Below are 25618 nucleotides of genomic sequence, written 5' to 3'. Positions count from 1 at the left end.
CATTTTATTCAAATACACTGCCACTAACTGAATAACCTGCCTGCGTAATCTAACTCAAGCTATCTCTGATATCATCCGGTTCATCAGGGACTGGCTGAGATGCGATCCACATATGGGCACTAGCATGTTGGTTTTCTAGCATGCTATCATTGCCATATTCGCTAGCAGTAATCACTGTGTTCTCCTGGCAGGGGCGGCTTTTCATGCCCCCCAGCCAGGAAAACACAATAGCTCAGCAGGAGTGATTTCCCTATCAACACTGTGTTGATGCAGAAATCAATCGATTTTCTTTCCCGCAACCTGTGGTTGCAGGAAGGGAAATCGCATCTATACAACTATACAACTAAACACTGGATGCTCCTAGAATAATCAATGGCCTATAAAGCACTCTGAAATGAACCTTGGTTTGGAGAGGATAACCCAGCAGAACTAAAATCCCGCACCCAGATCACAACAGGCCTGGAAGCTGTCTGTAAATCAGGAAACCCTTCAGTGATATCCCTGAATCCCTCCATCATGACTCCCCTCCAAGGTAACCCCTGCTTCTTCCAAATCACTAGGAAGGTGCCTTCTGATCTCACTTGCAATCCACACAAATTGTATTCAAACTTTTCATAGGGGTATTGGGTTGGAAATCACATTGTGACATCCAAATCGTGACCTGCCTTCCTACTTTAGGGAGCAGTGCAGATCCACCACTATCTTTCTACCCAAAGGTGTGGCCCTGTCTCACATAACTATACCTTTTAAAGCATTGTGTCTAGAATATAACTTGATGAGCATTGTGTCTAGAATATGACTTGATGAGTCTAGCTTACCTCAGCTATCTCTCCTCTTACTCCCTGCTTAGTAAATAGTATTCCCTTCAGATAGTTTTTCCCCCACAAACCTCAAGAAAAAACATGGATTTGAATACTACCTTTTATTCCAAACAAAATAGCATAATCTATTTATAGAGCTTCAAACTCCTCTCTAAAGGTACTGTGTGCTCACCAGTCTTCCCAACATATATTCTGCCTATATTCTGGGAAAGCCCCCTTTCAGTCCAGGGGTATAGCTATACCCCATACACAACTATTGATTAATTATTGAAAACATATGAGTCAAGCAGCAGCTGCAAAAGCAAATAAAATAAACAAAGACCTATAATCATGGCATTTCATTATAGAATTCCACATACTTAAATCATTTGTAAGGCCACTTTTAGACTATAGATGTCCAGTTGTAGACACTAAATTGTTGAATTGTTAAAAGGGCGTTCTGGAGGGGGGTCCAAGACGCAAGACTTATAAGAGATAAAGACAATCCTACCCACTGTGAAATATTTGTAAAATTGGGTATGTTCAGTTTGAAAAAGTCCTCATAGAGAAGACCTAATTTATGTTTAGAGATATGTTATAACCCAGTAAAGATTTGGCAAATTAACTTTCTATCACAAAATAAGCCCTACACCGAAAAGAAGACCTAGCGTGATTTTCAGGGTTGGCTGCAATATAAGCCCTACCCTGAAACTAAACCCTAGTGAAAGTCCTTGTAAAATTATGTAATCTGTTCTGTAAAAAGATTATATAATGTGCAGTGTCTCTTTGTATAACTTTATTGTGGAAAATACCTTATTTACAGTGCCGCTGGGCGCTCCAGTGACCCTCTGGAGATCTTTTCCTCTCATCCCGGCTGATGTCAGTGGCCCCCTCTCTTAGAGTGGGGCTGACATCATTGGGAATCTCGGCCCCTCCCTCTGCACTATTCAGAGCAGAAAAGAAGAGCCCTGGGGGGGGGGGGGGGGGTCACGTGAGTGCCCAGCAGCGCTGTAAATAAGGTATTTTCCCCAATAAAGTTACACAAGGAGATACACTATATAATCTTTTTACAAAACGGATTACCTAATTTCACAAAGACTTTAACCAAGGTTTTGGGATTACAGAATTTTCATAATGCTGACACCTGAGCTGACAGGGGGAGAGGGGGAGAGAAGACAGGGGACACAGGAACTTTAAAAAAAAAAAAATTATTGTTTTATTTCAGGTTTTTTATGACATAGAGAGGGGTAAATGACACAGCACAAGCACTGTGCTGTCTATCATGCTTTTAAAGGTTCAAGATTTTTATTTTTTTCCAGAATAAGATAACATGATTGTATTTGAATAAATGTAGATTATTGTACGATTATTGTAAGACATCCCTGAAAATAAGCCCTAGTGTGTTTTTTGTATCCAAAATGAGTATAAGACCCGGTCTTATTTTTGGGGAAACACAGTAGTAAGAGTTGGTAATCAGTGGAGGCCTGATCACAAACCACAAAGCAAAAACTGAAATTTGAAAAGGAGCTTGATCATTTTCTTGCAACTAATAATACCCAAAATTATAATAACTAAAGACTTATGCCCTGTACACAATAGGATTTTCCGACAACAAAATCCATGTTTTTTTTTCCGACGGATGTTGGCTCAAACTTGTCTTGCATACACACTGTCACACAAAGTTGGTCAGAAATTCCGAACGTCAAGAATGCGGTGGTGTACAACACGTACAATGAGCCGAGAAAAATGAAGTTCAATAGCCAGTGCTGTTCTTCTGCTTGATTCCAAGCATGTGTGGCACTTTGTGCGTTGGAATTGTGTACACACGATCGGAATTTACGTCACTGGATTTTGTTGTCAGAAAATTTGAGAACCAGCTCTCTGCCTTTGGAGATGTGGAGGATATTTTTTCCTTCTTTATGGCAATACCAGCAACAGTTCCCCAGAACTGTTCAGGCTTTCCCTCCATCACAGCAGTGAGTTGTAAGAGGTTGAAGAGGTTGAACTTGATGGACATTGGGCTTTTTACAACCTTATTAAAGTGATTGTAAATGCTTGTTTTTTTTCCCTATAAAAATAACAAACATGTTATACTTACCTGCTCTGTTGCAGTGGATTTGCACAGAGCAGCCTGGATCCTCCTCTTCTCAGGTCCCTCTTCTTTGATCCTGGCCCCTCCCCAGGGCCATCTTTAGCACAGGGCAAACGGGGCACCTGCCCTGGGCCCAATCTTTGTTGGGGGGCCCGCACTACCCGCGAATTGGGGCCCCGATGACGGCTTTGCAGAGCAACAGAGTACACGGGAGGCTGTATTCCCGAGCTAGCCAGCAGAGAGGCTAGCTCAGGAACTGTTCCACCCTGAGCATACAGGCTGCATGGGGCAGGGTTAGAGTCTCAGTGGAGCTCCCAGCCCTGCCCCCTCTATACTGGCTGGGGAATACAGTGGTCCAGGGGCGGGCCGGGAGCTCCACTGAGGCTCTAACCCCGCCCCATGCAGCCTGTTTGCTCAGGTTAGAGCAGTTTAAATGAGAGCAGAGATTGGAAGCCCTGCCCATGGACCTCTAAATGTATTTAGTGAGCTTGGCTGGCCAGGTATGTCCTTTCACCCATAAAATGCCTGACTGCTGAAACCCTGAGCTGTTTTATTCAACTGTAAAATTGTGCATTGCTGAAAGTTCTCCGACCATCTTCTGTATAATGTCTGCAGTCTTTGATGGGCTCCTGTAGCATGTCTGCAGTCTCTGATTGTCTCCTGTAGCATGCCTGCTGTCTCTGATTGTCTCCTGTAGCATGTCCGCAGTCTCTGATTGTCTCCTGTAGCATGTCTGCTGTCTCTGATTGTCTCCTGTAGCATGTCCGCAGTCTCCGATTGTCTCCTGTAGCATGTCCACAGTCTCTGATTGTCTATTGTAGCATGTCTGCAGTCTCTGATTGTCTCCTGTAGTATGACTGCAGTCTGTGATTGTTTCCTGTAGCATGTCCGCAGTCTCTGATTGTCTCCTGTAGCATGGCCGCAGTCTCTGATTGTCTCCTGTAGCATGTCCGCAGTGGTCTCTGATTGTCTCCTGTAGCATGTCCGCAGTCTCTGATTGTCTCCTGTAGTACATCCGCAGTCTCTAATTGTCCCCTTTAGTAAACCTGCCATCTCTGATTGTCTCCTGTAGCATGTCTGCAGTCTCAGATTGTCTCCTGTAGCATGTCCACAGTCTCAGATTTGTCTCCTGTAGCATGTCCACAGTCTCAGATTTGTCTCCTGCAGTATGTCCGCATTCTCTGACCCGCTCCTGAAGTATGTTTGTAGTCTCGAATGCTCTCCTGCAGTATGTTTGCAGTCTCTGACCCTCTCCTGTAGTATGTCTGCACTCTCTGACTCTCTCCTGTAATATGTGTATTAATGTGCTGCTTTACTTGCTCATTTATTTGGGATTGCTCCACTGCTTAGTGAGTGGTAATGATGTGCATTAACCTGTAGCAACCGATCAGTGAACAGTAGTGATCTGCTGTAATCTCTAGCAACCAATCAGTAAATGGTAATTATGTGCAGTAACCTCTAGCAACCAATCGGCAAGCAGAAATGATGTGTTGTAACCTCTAGCAATCAGCCAGTGAGAGGTAAGGATAGGTTGTAACCTCTGGCAACCAATTGCAATCTCTGCGTGATCTGCTGCAGTAAATTGATTTGAAGTTTACCTGCTATTTTTTGTATGTCTCAGAATGGAGGAGGGGCAAAAAATGTTTGCCCAGGGCCCAATCAATATTAAAGATGGCCCTGCCCCTCCCTCCTGTTCAGTGCCCCAGCAGCAAGCAGCTTGCTGTGGGGGCACCCAAGCTGAGTCACAACTTCTTGTGTCCACTCAGACACGGAGCCCCGTCCCGGCCCCGCCCCATCTCTCCCCTGATTGGCTAGCTGGCTTTGATTGACAGCAGCGGGTGTCAGTGGCGCTGCTACTGTGTCTTAGCCATTTAGGAAAGAGGATCTGGACAGTCGAGACGCTTGTGGACATCGCTGGACAGAGAGGGACCTCAGGTAAGTGTTAGGGGGGCTGAAGGGGACTGCTGCACACAGAAGGCTTTTTATCTTAATGCAGAAAGATAAAAAAACCTTCTGCCTTTACAACCCCTTTAAGTATGTATTCTTTCAACAGCTTCTTCATTAAAATCTAGGCCTATATTTATGTTGCATTTAAAAGACCCAACAGGGTTCCTCTTATCTCATCTTTCATGAAAGCAACTGGTGTTGTTCAGAACAAACAACATTTTGATGTCAGTCTCTTCCCCACAAGACTTGATTTCTTTTTCTTGATCAGCAATTGTTGCCAAATAACTACTAATTGAAGTGAGCATGATATTTAAATAAAGGCAAGATGCCTTATTTTCTACATAAGTTGTTTAATGTACTCAAGTTTAAATGGTGTGATTGAAGTTAGGAAACATTTTGTTGATTAGTTAATTAAGAGCCTGATTCCCATAACTGTCAATGAAACTATGGCCTTCTTGTTGGCAATTTAAAAAATGTAAAAAATGTAGTTTCTTGCAGAGGAAGTAGATCAAAAATCGGCAGTGTTTTTATTGTCAATCTTTTGATGAAGCTTAGTGCAGTTTTCTCAAGACATCTTGATCTATCTCCTCTGCAAGACCTGTTAGTGCCTCTGTTTTAAATACATATAGATTTCTTTGTGGGTGAGCGCATGGGCATTTACTTCAAACATGGAGTGACATAGCTACCCTTGGAACTGTTTATATATACAGTATATATGCTGGCATCACATTTCTATGTTTCTATACACATTATATAAATACAAAAACAGCACATGATTTATTTAGACTCCTAAATGTGTGGCTATAGCTAGAATGGTAAGCATATGCTTATATTGTCAATGAGGATGGGTGAACCAGACAAAGTTTAGTTCACTGGTTATTTGTCGAACCTGATGCATTTAAATAGCAATTAAAATGCATGTTTAGCAGAGCACTGTTATGGGGGCCATGTACCGGCGCAAAAAAAAAGTTTTTTAAAATACTGTTTAGTTGGGTTAGGATATTGTAATTGTATTGTGGCTAAATGGAGGCACTGAAAAAATGCAAAGTACGAAAACCCCTAAATACAATGCTTTAAAGCTGAATATGAACAGTACAATTTACCCTTTAGGGACATAAAAAAAAATATGGGAACTCCCTTAAGTTTCATATCAGACCCTTATCCAGGCAGCCTGGGTGGCCAGGAAAAGTAGAGCAGAAAGTGTGCACCCTCTTCCTGAACCATATCATGCCAATGTTTCCCAACCACGCTACAGCCACAAAATGGAAGATTCGTATACACACAGCATCCAGCTAGAGATCTGTCATTTTGTGACTGTAGTGTGGTGTGGCAACATCATTGGGAGGAAAGTCATCATGGCATGAGCTCATCATACACAATTTTTCAAGCTCGTTTTAATTGATGATGGGTATACAGCAATTGACAATGTGACTGACTTTGGATTAAAGGGGATGTTGGATTTACTGAGGACCAGCCAGCTAGGGATCTGTAATTTTGCTGCAATAGTACTACCACTGAAAACTTAAAGATTCAATGCCAGTTGCTGTTGGTAAAAAATGCAGCAGAGGTTCCTGGGTGAGGTCATTTCTGTCATTTTTGCCATATTTGGTCAATGACATCAGCCAAGATCCCTTGATAATTTGTTTACAATCAGCATCTAGACAGTTTTCTGTGGTTTTGCAGCATCAGTGTGGCAGGGCAACTACTTTTGACTGTGGATCATCGTGGCTGTGAAGTGTGATAGCAGTGGGTCACCGTGACTAATACTGGATTCACATCGATGGATGATGTAATTAGTGATAAAATGTGAGAGAAAACACTGCGCTAACTAGAGTAAAAAGGTGAGCAGCTACATACAGTATGGCCAAAACTAAAAACTAAATTAAATTATTCCTGTAATTAGTGATGAATTTTTTTTTTTTTTATTTAATTTGCCATAAACAGCGTTATCATGGTGTGGGTGTCTTTGTTTTTGACATATTTGTTGGGAGATGAATGAGTAATAAGGGGTGTTAATGTACCACTTACTCATTCCCACTAGAGGGAAGCATAAGGGACCCTTACTCAAAAGGGATTTCCAAATTCAGATAAACACCCCCCGCAAACTTCAACATCCTCCCAGGGACATGAGGATGAAGCATATGGCTTTTCAACATGGGGAAAAGGTGCCTTGTAAGCAGAGGCTTTTCAGCCCCCCTTGTAAGGTACCTTCCCAATGATGAAAGCCTTGTGGCTTGGTATAGTTTAGAGAGGGGGCTACGTGTTTGCTGTCCTCCTCTTCCTGGCTATCCAGGTTGCATGCCTGGATAAGGGCATTTGTAATGTGCACTGTCCGTCTAAAGAAAATAAAATAAAATGGGATTCCCCTAAAATATAAACCAAGCCGTTATCCAGAAATACAGCCTGGATGGCCAGGGAATGGAGGGCATGGAGCATGTGCCCACCTCCCACCCCTTTCCGGAAGAATACCCACTAGAATAAAGTTAAACCAATGCTCCTGCGCAATCACCAGTCCTATGTAAATTAAATATTCTTTTGCTGCCGCTAACACTGTCATGTGTTCCCACACTCTCAGTAGATTGTTATTATCCCTTTAAGAAAAGCCAGACACTCTGCATTTTTACTCATACAAGTAGTAGCCTAACTTCCTCTATAACATAATGATGTCACCAGCTCTGCCCTACACACTGCACGTAGGTATCCTCTGAAGAAGTCATGAGACCGTGGCACATCATTTAGGGTGGAGTCAGTGACGCCATTAGGTTGTACACAAAATAAGTATATTTTTAATATAGGATGTGTTCTTTTTAGCAGAAATCACTATATTTTAGGTTGAGAACTGCCCATATAAAAGAGGAGGATCTTCTAACAAGTTTGGTCTTAACCAATCAGGAAGATTTGCAGGTGCAAACTGATAAGAGGCATGGAGGAGCTTAGCTATGAGGAAAGATTAGAGGAACATAATTTATTCTCTCTTGAGAAGAGGAGATTAAGGGGAGATATGATCAACATGTATTAATACATAAGTGGTCCATATAGTCAACTTGGTGTAGAGTTATTGACTTTAAAGTCATAAAAGAGGACAAGGGGGCACTCTTTATGTCTGAAGGAAAAGAGATGTAATCTCCATATATGGAAAGGCTTCTTCACAGTAAGAGCTGTGAAAATGTGGACTAGACTCCCTTAAAAACTGGTTATGGCCAGCTCAGTAGCTTGGTTTAAAAAAGGCCTGGATTCTTTCCTAAAAGTACATAATATAACTGGATACCAATATTTATAGATAAAGTTGATCCAGGGAATATCCGATTGCCTTTTGGGAACCAGGAAGGAATTTTTTCCCCCACTGGAGCATATTGGATCATGCTTTATTGTTTTTTGTCTTCCTCAGGATAAACTGTGGGATTTTTTTTTCTCTGTTGGTTGAATTGGATGGACTTGTGTCTTTTTTTCTAACCAGATTAACTATGTAACTATGTAATTATGTATGGTCCTATCTGCAAGATCTACAAGGCATATATCCCTTAAAGGGGAAGGAGCTTATTTACCTATTTTGGTTTATAGGTCAAAACTGAAGGTGAAAGGTGGGAAAGCACACATGAATCATCAGTGTGGAACCTTGAATGTTGTATACATACAACACATATGTTAGAGAAAAGACTTTGGTCTATATGTTGGTTTCTGCACGTATTTACCGTATGGTTCTAAGGGAGAGGGATTCCATATAGAGTGTATGTAAATTTTGTGACACTCACACCTTGGTGACATGGGTTGATTATTTTGGGCTGCTGCTGTGCTTACTATCCCCCTTGGAAAGAAGACAGATACATGGTAGAAGATTGTCTAAACAGTGCTGGCCTCACCACACCTATAAATAATTAAGTTAATCCTTATGTGTCTGTGTCAAGACCAATGTTTATTTGTGAACCTTTTTAAATAAATATTAAGTAGATATAATCTACTTAACATGTGACTATTAGACTCATAAATACCAATTGATGAATATATTGATAAATTAATAAATGGTGACCTAATGCTGATAAATGTGGTGACTGTTAAATACAATTATAAAGTGACACGTTATTATGCATGTGCAAACAAATCTTTAAAGTGCTCTTGTGCTCCATGCTCCAACAGTGACTTTTAATCCTGCTTTTGATAACGTTGCACAGTGATGACGAAACGGGTCAAGATTGAATCCCTAATATGTCACTTCCGGCACGGACGTTGAAATACACACTGGTCTGCAGACAGCGTTATCCTGCACCAGCCAACGGCCGCACGGGGGACGATCATTTATTTATGAGTCTAATAATCACATGTTAACAAGATTATATCTACTTAATATTTAGGAACCAGCTGTGAAGCCACAAGGCTTCACTGCCAGATTCCACTCCCCAAGATGGCGGTGGCAGCACCCAAGAGCCAATTGAAAGATCACATGGGTGAAGACACCGCTGGATTCGTGGACAGGTAAGCGTCCTAATATTAAAAGTCAGCAGCTACAGCATTTGTTTTCTGAAGGTGCATTGAGCTTCACTTAAAAGTGATTTTCTGGTTTCATCAAATATTTTCATTGGTAAACATAAAGAAGTTTAAGCCCCTGTTCACACCTATGCGAATTAGATGCGGATTACACCACATCCAATTTGCAGGACATTTTAAAATACATTCATATGAATGCATCTGGTTCACATATGTAAGTTGCATTCGCACTGCGCATTGCACAAAAAACGTGTGCGTTTTCTGGGCATTACAAAAAATGATAAAATACTAAAGCGCTGAAATGGATATTGTGAACAAAAATATGTGAAAAAAAAAAATTGTTATTAAAAGATAACCAAATAATATAGCTGCAATTAATATTGTGAACTACACAAGTAGACGATTGAGTATGAGTGAATAATTGCGCTATTAACCTCTTAATAGTGCACCTTGGTGTCCTAAATAATCATAAATATGTGACTAATCATAATCATGACTTTTTCAAGTCACATGTCTGGTGGCGCAACGCGTCGGGAGGAAGAGCCTGTGACATTTCCAGCAGTGTCTGTGTGTGTGCATCCACTGGAGGTGGATGAGGAGTCTCCTGAATGCAGCTGATCATTTTCTCTTTCATGCGATCTTGCGAATGGGGATATGTGAGTGAGATTATCATTATCATTATCATTATATTTAGCATCACTCTGGTTTAAATCTCTGCGCAATGGATTTGTTTTTTGTGCTTGCCTTGCATGTCGTGGAAATTTGCTGTAAACCGAAAATATCCCACCATATACCAACGGCAGCTTAATTGTGATATTGGTGTTGAACCTGTTGCTATTTATTTTAAAGCATACTCATCAGTGAACCTCCTATCATTCATTTTGGCTTACCTACCATTGAACCTCCTATAATTGTTTTTTGGCTTATCTTTAAGATCCTGATACAAAGGACAATTTTGGTACATAATTTATGGGTGTTTTATCTGTGTTTATTCATCCATTTAGTGTATGTTAATTCTCAGGAGGATTGTTTTATTATTTATTTACAATCACGTATTTTTAGTTTTTTAATTGATTATTTAGGACACCAAGGTGCACTATTAAGAGGTTAATATCAGCGCAATTATTCACTCATACTCAGTTTTCTGGGCATTGTGGTGCGAATTACAAGCCCATTATCTTCTATGGGAATGCATCTGATTCACAGATGCATTGCGTTCTGAACATGGATTTTCTCCTTCTCCTCACTACACCTCCCCCTCCCTGCTCATGCTCACTGATCCGCAGCTAGAACGCAGAGGAACCTCTGAACAACTGATTTTTATCTTCCCAGTGAAACCTGAGCTTCAATTCGCACCGCACATGTGTGAACCCAGGCTAAAGTAACTTTGGGTTTGTTAGAGATTTTGGGGTTGCTTCAGTTTTTTTATCCATGGCGTTCTTCTAGCTTTAGAAAATCAGAGCATTTCCAAGGAAATCTTGGAAAAATGACTTTCATAGTCAAGCCTTTATTTGACAATCAAATGACCATTTGAAAGATGATAAGAAATAGCCTTTCTGTATTATTATTATTATTTCTATATAATTTACTGGATACTGTTCTCTCTATAAAACAAAGCATTAAGCAGTCTTATAATTGCTAACATTTTTGTTATAATACACAATATTACAGACTTGTGATAGAAAAGTGAAATGGAAAATGAAACTATTATGTAGAAAATGATTGGCTTTCATATTCTTACAAAAAAGTAGAGATTGAGATTGACTCCCTGCTTTTCAGAATTTAAAATCACTATCTTTGATGCATCAAATTTTCTTAGAGTGGTTCTTCACCCTGAAAACAAAAAAATAAGTCAGCAGCTACAAATAGTGTTAACTCTTGCACACCGGGTGGAGCCCCACTACAAGGGAGATGTATTCCTTTCCCTCAAGTTCAGATTTTAGTTATGAAATAATATTGTTATTAGGTTAAAATAAAGATAATAGACATGCATTTTACAATTCTACCTTCCAACATAACCACTTTTCTTTAGTTGGACTGTATAGAGCAACCTCTCAAACTGAGATGCACCTCACCACCTATGCATGCTGTTTACAGAAGCATGTGACCATTGCTGGTATAATAGGATGACATTGGTGTATTAATATCATTATTTTTATAGCTACACAGGGAGGTACACTGTTTCCCAATGCTGCAGAAATTCAATCCTTGGGACAAGACACCCTTTACTATAGCTGGGCAAGGAAATCAGTGTTTGCTTCCCTGCACAGCTCTTCAAGTCATTTGCTTTCCAAAGCAGATACTCAAACTCTCAATAGTAGGCTCTCCCCAGTGGTGGCCTCAGTGCATAGCAGTCTCTCCAGGGCATTCTTTTTCCTCAAGACCATCTCTCCAGGTCAGCTTTTTCTCATATCAATATCCCTCCTGTGGAGCAGCTTTTCCAGATGGCAGTCTCTCTTTAAAGCAATTTCTTTACATGGCAGTATCTCTCCTGGGCACTTCCTTGTATGAGGAGAGTCTCCTCATGACACTAACCTCTGATATGTCGATATGTCATTTTTAAAATAAACATGAGTTTTAATAAATATTCTAATACCAAATTATCAACATATAACATAATATGTACAATCTTCACAGTAAAATTAACATATATATTTTTTAGTTTAAAGTTAATATCACGGGATGCCCATGGTTTGGTAGATGAGGCAAGAGTGGAACAGGTTTCAGAAACACCGGTATGGGAGAAAATAAACCAAACTCATCACAGTATATACTTTTTTCTCATGCTTCAGTGGTCTGTTATGTCATGTTGCATCTATTCAAATTCAGTAAAGTAGATACTGGTGTTGTCTTATGGCTTTGCTCTAGCCCTTAAGATGAATTAGTTCCAAAGGGATCAGACTGAGGAAAAGAGCAATGCAGGTATTTTAATATTCCTAGTTTTTAATACAGTGTGATTTTAGGAGTCAGAACACATCCACATCAGTGTTGTCATACATCTTGCTATAATTTCCTATGTAGACAATAATAATAGATTGTTTAAAAAGGTCTTGTTCATGTTAGTGTTTTACATTGCAGTACATTGAGGGAAAAAACTTCTGAATGCTGTATTTTTATACATTTACCTTTATTTTTTAATCCACGTAAATGGAGATCAAAATACAATGCAATGTGCTGTAATGCATATGGAAACAGACTATAGCTAGGTTCACATCTGTGTGGGTGGTTACCGCTGCGGTTCCACACCTGTTCCCGCAGCCGTAACCACCAGCTCAGAAAAATGTGCTGTATGCATGTGGGTGCCATTAAACTTAATGGCATGCCACACATACTGGAAATTGCACTTGCACTGGAAACCACACTGCACTTGAAGTTCCCGTGCGGGGTTGAAATTCTAAAATGCTTCAGGGATCTTTCTCCTGTGTTTCAGAAGGCAGGGCAGCCCATTCATATTAATGGGCTGTCATGCCCATGCAAAACGTAACTTGCAGAGCCACTATAGTGTGAACCTAGCCTAACGTTATGCCATATTATATACAATGTACCTGTCATTAACCATGGCCTTTGCAAAAAAAAAAATACATTATTCCTAAAATTATTTCTATAGTCCAAGGGCAATCTGTTAGAGAAAAAAAAAAATTTCCGTCAATTTCAATTTCCCCAATTCAACCAGTGGGAACTTGTTATGGCCTGTTTAATACACACACGCTGGTGTGCACTGCGTAGGGAGTGGCTAAGTGTCCCAGGAGCCGCACATCCAGTCAAGACCTGCTATATGATAGTGAATGCCAGTCTCAGCCTGTCCCCATGAGTAAGCTCTAGTAGGCAGAGTGGTAACACGTTGGAAGCATGGACTGGCAGGGGTCCAGGCTGAGACTGGCATTCACTATCATATAGCAGGTCTTAACTGGATATGCGGCTCCTGGGACACTTAGTCACTTTCTACCATTGCATGGAGCATAGACAAGCTCCTTTCCCAGCCAGCACTCACACAGGTGGTCACAGGTCTTCATTACCATAGAGCCTGAGCAGCTCACACACATATCCTTGGTTTGCAGTGCATTGTTACAAAGCATTGCAGTGGTTCCCATTTTTACTTTATTGACAAAATTACATTTCATTCAACTTTATGCACAACAGAGCACTGCAATATGCTTCCTTGCACTGACATACTTTTTTTTTTATGTCCCGCTGTGCAAAAATGCAAACATTTTGTATTTTTACGCAATGCAAACAGTGTGTGGTACGAACATAGCACATAGAAAACAATTGATTGCTATGTGTCCTTTTGTTAAGCCTATGTTACTCAGCTCAGTGCACCTTGTTTGAGACCTAAATAATATCACCTTACATTAGCTGACATGTTGCTGTATTGAGTTGATATACTGGTGTCATCCATTTTCCTCAGCAATATGTATGTGTGGATTTGTAAGATGCCTATAAGCAGAGACAGAGCAGATGACTTGCTGTCAGAAAAGCTAAATGTTAATAAATATATCTCACAGTGTATGGCAAATTAAGTGTCATGCTGTCAAAAGATATTTAACATCACATCAGTCTTTGCAATTCTGAAGCCATATGTCTTGCTTCAAATTATAAAATAAAGGTTTTCAGAAAAATCAAAAAATAATCAGTTGCCAGGTATATTTGTTTAAAGTGAAGCAAATATATATATTTTTTTTTTCATGAAATGTCCTCAAGCTGAAACGTGACCATGTCAATCAATTATTTATCTATTAGAACAGTGTTTTCAGATTTGTATCATCACTATAGTTTGTGTAGTGTCCATGTACCACCCACCTGATTAAAGTAAAAATTCAGTTTTGTTGAAGAAAAAAAAACAGGTCAACTATGTAAATTGCATTTAAAGTGGTTGTATCCCCTGAAGTAAAACAAAAAAAAAACTATAAGGCAAAGGCATAATGAGCTAGTATGCAACGTTGTAAGGTAAATACTTACCTTACAACAAACCCCCACACCGTCTCCCGGTCACCACCGAGGGAGCTGATATTTTGCCTCGGTAATTCCTCTAGGTTCGCAGCTCCGGCGCTATGAGTGGCCGGAGCCGCGATGACGTCACTCCCGCGCATGTGCGTGGGAGTCTTCTTTCAGGCAAGGACCTCTGATTTTCCAACTGCATCCGCTGGACCTTCAGAGCGCATGCACCGCTGATGCAAAGTGAATATCTCGTAAACTGTACAGGTTTAGGAGATATTTATTTTACCTACAGGTAAGCCTTATTATAGGCTTACCTGTAGGTAAAAATGTGCTAAAGGGGTATACAACCACTTTTCGATATATAATAACAGATTCTTACTTGCTTCTGTTCTGTAAATAGGCAGGGTATGTCAGTGAGTTACAAAGTAAGTGCAAAGTCTACCTGCTTAAATCAGAAGATCTGTCCTAATGTTGTAAAAACAGAAACATTGCATCCCCAGCATTCATGTAGACTTTCAGCACTCTCGGCCAGTTTATTTCAAAGATTAAATAATCACCGCATTAAACCTAGTGATGGTGGGAATGCCTAAAAGTTTACCTCAAGCTCCAGTGCAGACATATGAGAAGGAAAGTGAGCATGGAGATGGGCATTCTGGGAAGTCTTGTATATAATGTTATAATTGTGGCAAGAAAGCAACATTTTATGCAACTTTAGAAAACCTGTGTAGCAACAATATATATTAGATTTTTTTAAAACAAAAGTTGAGTTTTTCTACTTCACTTTTTTTGTCTGTGTAAGATTGCAGTAACTCAATGATAAAGCCTAGCAGATTTCTGTCTCCCTGCAGGCTTCCTCTGTGCATCCATGTCATTCTCAAGTGATTGCAAAGGCTCACTTTTTGTTTTTTATACTTACCTGCTCTGTGCAAGGATATTGAAGATAGCGGCCCCTTATATCCTCTTCTGAGGTCCACCAATGGTTCTTCCCTCTATGTCTCTTCTCCAAGTACCCCCTCGAATGCTGAGCCGGGCTGTGTACATCCATAGACACAAACGGCATGGCTCGGCCCTGCCCTCCAATCCCTTCTCACTAGATTTGACTGAGAGTAGCAGGAGCCAAGGGCTCACACTGCTCCCAGAGTCTCCAATGAATAGAAGAAGAAAGGAAAAGAGCTGCAGCAGAGGGATACAGCACTTGATCAAGAATGGACTCAGGTAAGTGTTTAAGTGGGGCTGTGAGGAGCTGCTATTGAAAGGTTTTTACATTAATGCAGAGAATTTAAGTAAAAGAACATTTAAGTAAAAGAACCTTTTGACATTAGAACCACTTTAAGTATCAGATTTGGGTGTGTTGATAACATTAATTTGCAGTAAATCCTCTGGATTTGTGATGTTCGTGAATAATGATCTTTTGGCCAAAAATCTTGCAGGTTCACCGACAGATAAGGAACAATCTATAATGCAGTCTTTGAACCTGTGCAGCTAAGTCATAAGAGCTAATCATTAGAAGGAATGGATAACTCAGCCCCTTTATATAAAAGGGTGCACTTGAAGCATCCAAATTGTTGGGGAGAGCAGACAATTTTATTGTAGGATGAATTTCCCTTTTAGTTATATATGTAATTATTTTTGTGGGTTTGGCATGTGCCCCCATTTCAATACCAGCCTTCCCATGCCTTTTCTTGATATTACTTTGCTTCTTAGCCCTACAAATGATTAGAATTAAATAACAAGATTTACTCCCACCCATAGACTTCAGTGGGGTTCACTGCAAAGTTTGTAAATGTCAAACTTCAAGTAAGATTTCGTTATAACTATCTAAGAAAACTAGGTGCCTGGCAAGAACAATGTCTTTATAAAAATGACAATCAAAGCCCACTGAGAATCGAAACTGAAGTGCCACGCCACTCCTGAGAGGTCCGGATACAACTTTATTTAATTAAAGCAGAGGTACAAATCCAAAAAATAGCCAACACCATTTGGGGGTTCAAGCGCCTCCTTCATCCAGGTTTTTCCAGTGTGAATTACAAGCACAGGCCTTATCAGGAGTTTATTTGGCCTCCAAACATAGACAGCAGGGACATAGACAGCAAAAAAAAAAAAAAAAAAACAGCAGTCCTTGACTTCCCCTACTCTAAACAACAAAAGTGTTTTTTTTCTGTCTGTATCATTGTTATAGAGTTTCCTTTACTTCTCATCTGGTTAAACTGTTGTCATCATGACAGTAAGTGAGGGGAATGTCTCTTATGTAGCTCCAGATAGCAGAACAAATCTGGCAGAAGTTCTAAACCTTCCTCACTTTATCCAAAAAAAGTGATTTGACTCTACACTTTGAACTAAAACTGTAGTAAGAAAAAACTAAGGGCAATGTAATCTGCTAATCTTGGCCTTGTCCTTTGGTCAAGAGTTCTTAAGCCATCCTGCTTCAATATTGATCATTAAGACTACCCACTACAGTCATAGGTGATTAGTCATGAGGAGGAATTGGGGACTGGGAAAATCAGTGCTCTGGACTACAGGAACTATATGAAACCGGCAAGTTATCCTGGGTTGCTCTTGAAGAAAGTACAACCGATATGCAGGAATTGCCTGCTGTAGCATGCAAGTGTCAGTTTAGTAATATGACTACAGGCACACTTTTAGACAGTCCTAGTTGTTCTTTAGGGATGCACTTTTGTGTACTATGCATGAATCTTCTGAAGGAAGGGTTTTAGTTAGGGCAGGTATACAGGTGCTTTTAAAGCTTATCCACGCCCTTGTCTACCTCTGCATTGTGGGTGGGGCCAGGAGATTGGTACCCATATTGGAGGAATGACACACAGAGTCCAGGAAAAGATTGAACAATTATTATATTGTTGAGCTGTAGAAAAAACAAATAACAAGACAACTGGCAGTCTGCAAACATTAATATTAGTATTAAGGCTGTAGCAACTGTGGCAGAAGATTTGATGTAACAGTTCCAGACACTCTTGCATAAGCAAACTCAGTAATACTGACAGTACAGGTGTGGTGATGCTAGCAGGAGAAGCCACAGTAATGCTGGTGGTATACAGTGACTCCTTAGTGCCACATAATGTCACAACGGCATAGCCTAATTTACCAGACTGGCATCTGCAAAAGGGGTGTCGGAGTGGCAGAGAGGTGACACAAGCAGCTCATAGGGAAAGCATTGTCCTGGTCTCTCACTGTCTAATGCTGGCTGTGCGGGGTCTCCCTGCAAGGATCAGAGTGCTCGGCTGCTGGGACTCCACTACTCACATAATCCTGCTGGGACCCCACTCTATCCCCAGCTGAGCCCATCCTGTATGCTTGTCTGCAGTGCAGCCCTAGCAGCAGAGCAGGAGGGGGGAAAGCCAGGAGAAAGAGCAGCCAGCTGACTTGTGGCATGAGACAGGGAACCAGGGTGGCTGGTACATGCTTACCACTGTGCACAGGAGCAGTTGACGGCACCACAGAACAGTACACCAGACACTGAATGCCCCCCCAGAGAGGTCTACACTGGGCAGACAGGGGACAGTGCCCAAGGCACACACAGTATAGAATGAGAGCAGAGGGGGGAGGGGATTAGGCCCCTTTTACACGATTGGTACAATCAGGTCCACCTGTCTATTTTTCAGGAGGACCCGATCGGACCCTCCATGCTCATTTATGAAGCAGTGGATGTAAATATACCATTTACACTTGGCTACCTCCAATCCTATCTGATCTGCTAAAAACAAATGGAAGGGGGTCTATTCCCCTTCAACTGGGAGGATCAGATCAGAGGACAGTTGGGTGTAATTGGATATAGTGAAAAAGTAGGAAATTAGGGCGCTCAAAACTTCATTATATCTAAAAAGTCTCTATATAAAAAGTCCAATCATAATGATGATGGCGATGGTATGGAGAAATCTTCAACACTAATGGCTGCACTTGACAGAACGAAGCAAGATCTCTGAAAACATAAACAAACAAAAGGCGCCTCTAAGTGTAGAAGAAAAACTGTTTTAATATCCCAACTGGGTTAAAAACACATATGCCCCGTACACACGGTCGGACTTTGTTCGGTCATTCCGACAACAAAATCCTAGGATTTTTTCCGAGGGATGTTGGCTCCAACTTGTTTTGCGTACACATGGTCGCACTAAGTTGTCGGAATTTCCAATCGCCAAGAACGCGGTGACGTCAAGCACGTACGATGAGACTAGAAAAGGCCATTTCAGAACCAAGCGCGGCACCCTTTGGGCTCCTTTTGCTAATCTCGTGTTAGTAAAAGTTTGGTGAGAGACGATTCGCGCTTTTTCAGACTCGTGGTTTTCAGATCGTTTTCTGCCGTTCAGTTTGTGCTTGTGGGTTTGTATCTGCTCTTCAGTGCGTGCAAGCAAGTTCTACGTGACTTTAAGTAGTCATTGTGTTCTTGTGCGTTCGTTACTGTTTTTCAGGTCGCTCTTCACAGGCCTTGCTGTTCTTCAGTGCGTTCTGTTACTTTGTTCTGAGCAGCTGACCGTTTTCTAGCCATGTTTCGTATACGTACTCCTCGTAGAGTTCGTGCTGTGCGGGGGCTTGTTGTTGGGGTCCTGACCTTGACACAAGTCCAGTCCATGAACAGGGTGGGGAGGAATTCATGGACCAAGAATTGGTTGCTTCAGCGTGACCAGTTCTCTCATATGCCTTTGCTCCGTGAGATCCGTGAGAATAATCCTGATGATTTCAGGAACTTTCTCAGGATGACGGACCCTGTATTTCACCGTCTGCTGGCTTCGCTGACCCCTTATATCAGCAGGCAGGATACCTGCATGAGGCAAGCCATCACTCCGGAGCAGAGGCTGGTCGCTATCCTGCGGTACTTGGTGACAGGGAGAAGCCTGCAGGACCTCAAGTTCTCGACAGGCATCTCCCCCCAGGCTCTGGGGATCATTATCCCAGAGACCTGTTCTGCCATCATACAGGTCCTGCAGAAGGAGTATATGAAGGTAAGATTGTTATCCTTTAATATCACATTTTAGTGTATTTAATGTTTGATAATATATTGTATTTCTTTCCTCATTCCCTAATTACCATGATTGTAATATGCTGTGAATGTCCCCTTTGTCCTCATGCATGCTGTTTTTTTTAGGTATTTATTTTTTAAGTCCTTCATACATATCTGCCTTCAATAACCTCCCCAGCATGGTCTCCTGCCCCTATAGTCACTTCATGTAGTCACTTAACAATGTATTTTATCAGCTCCATAGTAGTGCTTTACCCCAAACACCCCCTAAAATGTTTATAAATGTGATTTGTGCTTTAAATTCAGGCAGAGTGCCAGAGGCTTTTTTTTGTGGTGTCCCCAAATCATTTTTCAAAACCCTCCCTCACCCCAACTGCTAAGTCAGCTGATCCCAATTCTCTATCTATCCTCAATCATCTATCTGCTGACTTTGCCAAACCCATACACACTACACCCATCTCTTTTGTGGTCAGATTTATGGATGAATTTCCCAAAGCATGTAGTACAAGGGCCTGCCTGTATACTTTCCAATGGTACTGTTTAAAGTTTTTGTATACTATTATTATCTTGATAGGTAATATCAGAATGTCCAAATGTCCTCAAATGTGTACAGTGTGTATTTATATCTTTGTATTAGGACACTTCTTACCTGTCCAGTGGGCTGCCAATAGTGTAACTAAGGAGGGGCTGTTCCAAGTAATACCCATTATTGAGGCATTCATGTCTCAATGAAGTGGAGAGGGTTACCTGTCCAAGATTCCCCCCCCCCTATAATGTTAGAAATGGTCCATGAGGGGGGGGGGATATGATAGGTGTACCTTATACTTTGGTGTTAATTTCCCCTTAATAAATGCTATCTGGAGGTTGGCCAAGAATGTTTGTGCCTAATCTGCTTGCCATGTTTATGTGCAAAAACAGTAAATTATTTTTGTTTTCCTCAACAGTTTCCTTCCATGCCACAGGAATGGTAGACTGTGGCCTCCCACTTTGCCCAGCGGTGGGACTTTCCTAACTGCGGAGGGGCAATTGATGGGAAACACGTCCACATCGTCCCACCACCCAACTCGGGGTTGTACTATTTGAACTATAAGGGGTTCAATAGTATTGTGATGTTGGCGGTGGTGTCGGCTAATTACGACTTCTTGTATGTGGACGTGGGGAAGAATGGCTGGATGTCCTATGGTGGAGTCATCACCCAGACGGAGTTCTACAGGTGTCTCCAGAATGGCAGCTTGGACTTGCCACCTCCAGAGGACAATGTGGAAGGACTCCCATTCGTCTTCGTTGCGGATGAAGCATTTGCGCTGGGGGACCATCTTATGCGGCCATTCCCGATGAGGACCCTCACCCCGGAACAGAGGGTTTTTAATTACCGGCTGGCCAGAGCCAGAAGAGTGGTGGAGAACACATTTGGAATCATGGCCAGCCGGTTCCACCTATTTCTGACACCCATCCATATGGCGGAGTATAAACTTAATCATCTAATCCTGACGTGCTGTGTTCTCCATAACTTTTTACGCCAACATTCTGCCAACTATGCTGGCTCAGTTGGGCCTGAGGCCAGAAATCTACATGATACAACCTTGACGGCGCTTGAAAGTGGCCGTCCTGGCTTGCCCTCCCTGAGTGCTCCTGATGTCCGGTTAAGATACCTTGAGTTCTTTGCGGGTAAGGGGGCCATCAATATGCCAGACAATTTGTGAAGCATTTATCAAATAAAAAAAAAATAATAATCTTTGGTGACATTTACTGCTTGTGTTTGTTTTAGCTGACCCTGACAGCAATGTGTGGAGTCCTGAAAATGGCGTGATTGTGTAACCTTATACAAAGCACTGTTGGCTGTTATTTACTAAAGGCGTATACACTTTTTATACTACAAGTGCTCGTGAAACTGCAATGAAAATGCTCTTGTAGTGCAAAGAGGATTTGCCCTTAGGAAATAAGCACCATTTTCTCAGAAAACAGCAATTACATCACCACAAAAGTGTTGTAGCGTTGAGACAATAATCCACACATTCTTGATTAACAAACTTTTTAATACATGCACAAACACATGTGCATTTAGAAACGGTTTTTAAAACAAACCAACATGTTTGTTGTATAACAATTTTTGGGGTGTCATTATCAAAAATAGAAATGTACATTTACGATAAAACAGGCCTGTGTAAAACCAACAAGAAAGACAAAAAACTTGAACTTACAAAGTTCACATATGGTAAAACTTGAAAGCAATATCAGACATGAGTATTTAGGAACTGTGTTTGATATTGCGTTCAGATGGGGTGAAGTCACCCCTTGAAAAGCCAAATTTGGAAGATGCACACCAATTTACGAATGTCAACATGTGCTAGTTGCCATCACGGGGGATCAAGGGACGTGTTTTGTGGGAGCAACCCCTTCCTCACAGCTACTTTATTATTGAGGAAGGGGTTGCACCCCCAAAACACGTCCATTGATCTCCCGTGATGGCAGATAGCACATGTTGGCACACTGTGTTCATCCTCCAAATTTGGCATTTCGAAACATCGCTAAAAAATTTAAAACATTGTACCACACAAAAAAAAGTGATTTTGTGGGGTTTTAAATTCGCCCCAAAACATCAATGATGTTATTATTTTTTTGAATCACATCATTGATTTTTTTCTTGATGTTTTCCAATTCTAAATTACACCCCATTATCTCCCCGATCAGGATCTGGGCACTTTCTGATGTGAAAGGATCTCAATCCCTAACCTCATGATCACCTAAAAAGAGAGAAACCAAACAAAAACAGGTATCAAAAATCTGCCAGCATCCATCTCTTACCTGAGCCTGTGGTCGCAGACACTCACCTGTTGTGGTGCCAATTTCCACCATCTTCTTCCTCCTCCTGCTCCGCTTGTGTTGGGGGTATTTCACCTTCTTCCAGAGGTGGGGGGTTTCTGGTCTCCTCGGATGAGGGGTGTCCTCCGAGTCTTTTCTCCCCTATGTAAAACAAAAATGGTATAATTAGCACACAGATATTTGATGGCAGAACTATAAATAGGAAACATTGCTTGGAAGTGGGGTACAATTGTCAATTTTAGCAGAGTTCCAAGATGTCGCTTTTTTATTGTCCTTTGTCAACCTGCAATACTTTACCTGTTTTGTACAAGCTTCACAGATGGAGCCCCCCTATAGTATACACTGGAGCACCTGTGTGGGCCCCCTAATAAAAAGGGTGTTCTTGTGTCCCACACTAGTGCTCCAGTGTCCAGATGTGAAAACAGCTGCTGAGTGTCCTCTCCTTACACAGAATCTAGTTTGCATTTCATTCTAGTAACAAACCCATCTACACAACCAAATCTTTTGCATCCAAGTAGGCCCTAAAAAATGTAGGAAAATGCATATGGCCTAAACAATGGTGTTTTAGAGGCCGAAAAAAAAATGTTTGATACGAACGAATAATGGGCCCATGAACATTAAAATTCACATTTTAAACTGTACAATTAAGAAAAGCATATGGAGCAGCACGAACGTAATAAAAACAAAAAGAATAGGAACACAGCACAACTACTTACTTTTTTGCAGCACTCTCCGGATCTTTTGGTACTGCTCGGGCTCTCTTAATTTCAGGTCCGACCACCGCTTCCTGAGCTGATCTTTCAATCGTCGCACCCCGAAATTCCGGTGCAGACTTTTGACCACTTTCGCCATGATCTTGGCATTTCTGATATTGGGGTTGGGGTTGGGGTAAGGCCCATACTTTCCATCATAGTCGGCCTTCTTCAGGATGTCGACCATCTCCAACATCTCCCCAAAGGACATATTTGTGGCCTTAAATCTTCTCCTTCTGGATCGGGACGTTTCTGTCTCCGGGCTTTCCTCCTCCTCCTCCTCGTTGCTATAATTAGCATGCACCTGCTGTGACTCCGCCATGTGCTCTTCACCCACTGCGCCGAATGAAAAGGGGCGAGGAATAGACTAGAAAGAACGCCAGGGGCGGGTGGAGTTACACGCATGCGCAGTGTGTATAAAGTGTAACACACGTGCGTATTACGTACGATCTGTGAGTGGAGGAAGGAGCATTGGACGCGCCGATCGTAAGAACGAAGGTAAGAGACATACTTGTGCCTATACTGCTTCTACATTGAGGCCTATATTGTAACAAGATTAGGAGAGTTTTGTCTGACATTAGGCTTTGTCTTGTGTTGTGTCTTGCAGTGAACATGGATATCTTATTACAAGATAATGACTTCATGTCAATATTCATTGACATGTTCAGGGAGCTGCCCTGTCTGTGGGAGATCAACCACCCACATTACAGGAACCAAACAAAGAGGAAGGCAACGCTGGATCAATTGTTGGAAATTGTGAAGCAGGTGATCCCCACGGCAGACATCACATATTTGAAGATCTTAATTGGTGGCCTGAGGAGCACATATGTAAGGGAGCGCCAGAAAGTCCAGGATTCGCAGAGATCCGGAGCAGCAGATGACATCTATGTCCCCAGGATGTGGTACTATGACAGGCTGCATTTTCTGGCAGGCCAGACTGAACCCAGGTCATCACTCTCCAGTCTTCCTTCCACGCTTCCTTCCCCTCCAGCTGAGTCTTCTGATGCCCAACCTGGACCTTCCAGGCAACAACATGTGGAGAAGCCCAGCTTGAGCCAGGTATAGCATTCCTCTAAATATTTCTGCTTGTCCAATCAATGATGTTAACTAGATGTTAGTTTGGAGTACTAATTTCTGATTGTGATTGATGATGCAAAAACTAAAACCATGTCCCTTTTTCATACACAGGGAAGTCTCAGCCAGGAGGTGGCCGGGCCAAGCCGCCTGCCTGATCTGCAGGTCCCTCCCCTACACCTGGAAAGAGAAAGTGGCAGGAGGAGGAGTGCCCTAGAGGAGGCTGCCATAGGCCTCTTTTGGAGGGCTACAGAGGCCCTGGGAGCACCACAGACCGTGGAGGATGACTTCGCTGCCATCATTGCCTCTAAAATGCAGAGGATGGAGGAGGGACAACAACTCATGTGTGAGTCGCTCATATTGGAGGCTCTTAATAAAGGTATGAGGGCCCAAATTACATCTGGGACACACCTTTGCAAACTCACACATGGTCCTCCTCCTCCTCCTGCAGGTCCTCCTCCTCCTCCTTCTCCTCCAGGTCCTCCCAGTCCTCCTCCTCCTCCAGGTCCTACTCCTCCTCCTGCCACATCTCCAACAGCACAGCCACAGCCCGGAATGAAGCGTGGAAGGAAGACCAGAAAGTGAGGACCCTGGATCCAGTCTGGTCTGGCAAAAGATGCAGTCTCTTGTAGTAGCACAGCCTGGGGACACAGATGTTATCTGCTGCTTTCCGGATCTCTGGGACTTCTGGACCAGACTGCCCCCCCTTGCATATGGACTCCTCAGGCCACCAATTTTGATGTTCAAGAATTGATGTCTGCCCTGGGGGTCCCAGGCTTCGCTAATTTCTCCTGTTTATCCAGCGTTGCCTCCCTCTTTGTTTGGTTCTGAGACCTTAATAAAGGATTTTTGGTTTGAATTACACTTGCCTATGTGTGTTTTACTTCAAAAAGGACAGTTTGTTTGTGAGGATTCAGGTACATTTCAAAAATACAATGTGAAATTAACAAGGGACACCAACACCAAGCAATCTCCTTGAGATTAAATAATAAAAGATATCAATGGTGTTGTGGTAACTTGACACACAAAACACACACAAAAATAGTCTGGAGTAAAACTAAAAATAACATTAAACAAAAATCAGCCTTGGAAAAAATATAAACATAAAATCGAAACCAAAAATGGCTTTAAATCAAAAAACAAAAGAAAACAAACAAAAAAAAAATTCTGTCAGATGTGACAAATAACAATATATTCAGGGAATCTCAAGAAAAAAACAAAAAAATAAGTTTGTGAGAAGTGTGTGTGAATATGAGCAGCAAAACTACTTAATTCTTGTCACATTATAAAGAAGAAGAGAGTGCGCTGTATTAAACCATTTTTAACATTGCAGCGTGACGAAAGTGCTGTATCCATTGCGAACGCTAATTTTACCTGACCGAGCTGTTCCGTGTCGAAATTTCTTCTGAGCATGCGTGGCACTTTGTGCGTCGGAACAGGCCACACACGGTCGGAATTGACGCGATCAGATTTTGTTGTCGGAAAATGTTATCTCCTGCTCTCCAACTTTGTTCCGCCGTGACCCCTTCCAATGCTGTTTTTATTACTTCCATGATGTGCCCGTTTTATTCCTCCATCCTGTAAGTGTTTTTAACCCAGTTGGGATATTAAAAAAGTTTTTTTTCCACACTTAGAGGCGCCTTTTGTTTGTTTGTGGGTGTAATTGGATAGCTGAGGCCATGTACACCTGGCTGGCCATAGAGCACAGCAGACTGTGTGACCAGTCACCTGCCTGCTCAGC

The sequence above is a fragment of the Aquarana catesbeiana genome, linkage group LG07 (genome assembly GCF_042186555.1).
Source record: "Aquarana catesbeiana isolate 2022-GZ linkage group LG07, ASM4218655v1, whole genome shotgun sequence".
In the NCBI taxonomy this organism is placed as follows: Eukaryota; Metazoa; Chordata; class Amphibia; order Anura; family Ranidae; genus Aquarana; species Aquarana catesbeiana.
Note: the sequence above shows the minus strand (reverse complement) of the source record.